Genomic DNA, 1,111 nt, shown 5'->3' with positions numbered 1-1,111 from the left:
GGGGGATATGTTTGGGGGGGGTGGGGGTGGGCAATGCCACAGCCGCATATATACCCAAACTGGGCAAGAAAAGGGAGTTCTGAGCTGCTCGTTCTTTTTTTGGAGACTTTGGATCCGATTAGAATGCCTTTTTGTTTTTTTTTTTTTTTCATCCCCACAACAGAAAATGGTCCTTTCCCTGCCCTGGCTGAGTGTATCTGGGGATCTGCGGTTTCGCCTTTTTAAGGGGGGGTGGGGGGAAATAGGGCAGTGTGGTGTCCCTTAAGTAGCTTATTTAACTCGCATTGTTACAATTTTGCAACTCGCCGTGGTGCTGCGATAGGATTTGTCTGTTTTCGTCTCGGGGTGGTGGCAGCAATGGGGAGAAGCATCGGAGCAGGGAGATATTTTTAGTTGAGCACTTTGCGTTTGTTTGCATGCTTGTTTATCTGGAAAATCAACTTGAAGTTGCATTATCCTTGTTTGGAGAGGCAGTTAGCAAAGCCCATGTTAATCTCATCAGCGTGGAGTCGAGAAAGGAATAGATTTCCTTCTCCCGAATCCATCATGCTGTGTGTGTGTGTGCGGGGAAAAAAAAAGAATTCCTCATCTCTTCCAATCTCTGCTCTTTATTTTCCAGTACATTTTTGGGTGAGATGAACTCTGAGCCATTTCATTATTCTAATGCTAATTGAAATGTGAGCATTTAGGGAAATGTAGCCCCCAGAGCAAGTTGCCAGTGGGAGTTGAGCAGAGGAGAGGTGGAATCCTTTATTCTGGCAGTTAAATGCAGCAAGGTTTGAAATGGCGGGGGGAGGGTTATTTATTTATTTTATTTTATTTTTTTTTCCACCTCGATGGCACAGTTGCATGGAGGGAGAGGGCTTTGCTGGGTCTCTTCCCGAGGCTGTTTTATTTGGTCACAGTGCAATTGCAGCAAAGCCATGGAGTAATTGCAGTGCCTCTTTTGCAGCTCTGCTTGTCACCTTTGCTGGGTAAAGATGATGGGAGCCGCTCTCCCTGTTTGCTCACAGGTTCCTGCGATGCCTGAGCAGGTTTTCACCACGTACCACTGACCCTGAACCCCCAGCCCTGCCTTTGCCTTGCCAACAAACCTCTGCAAACGCAGCAG

The 1,111-nt window shown here is 47.1% G+C and overlaps 1 protein-coding gene across 4 annotated transcripts in view; it reads left to right on the top strand.

The window, feature by feature from the left end:
• NTRK3 (neurotrophic tyrosine kinase, receptor, type 3) overlaps positions 1 to 1,111 on the top strand; it is a 233,273-nt gene that overhangs the window by 577 nt on the left and 231,585 nt on the right. The window lies entirely within an intron of this gene.

This window comes from Charadrius vociferus, unplaced genomic scaffold (assembly GCF_000708025.1).
Source record: "Charadrius vociferus isolate BGI_N301 unplaced genomic scaffold, ASM70802v2 scaffold190, whole genome shotgun sequence".
Taxonomy (NCBI): domain Eukaryota; kingdom Metazoa; phylum Chordata; class Aves; order Charadriiformes; family Charadriidae; genus Charadrius; species Charadrius vociferus.
Note: the sequence above shows the minus strand (reverse complement) of the source record. Positions and strands in the feature narration are given on the sequence as shown.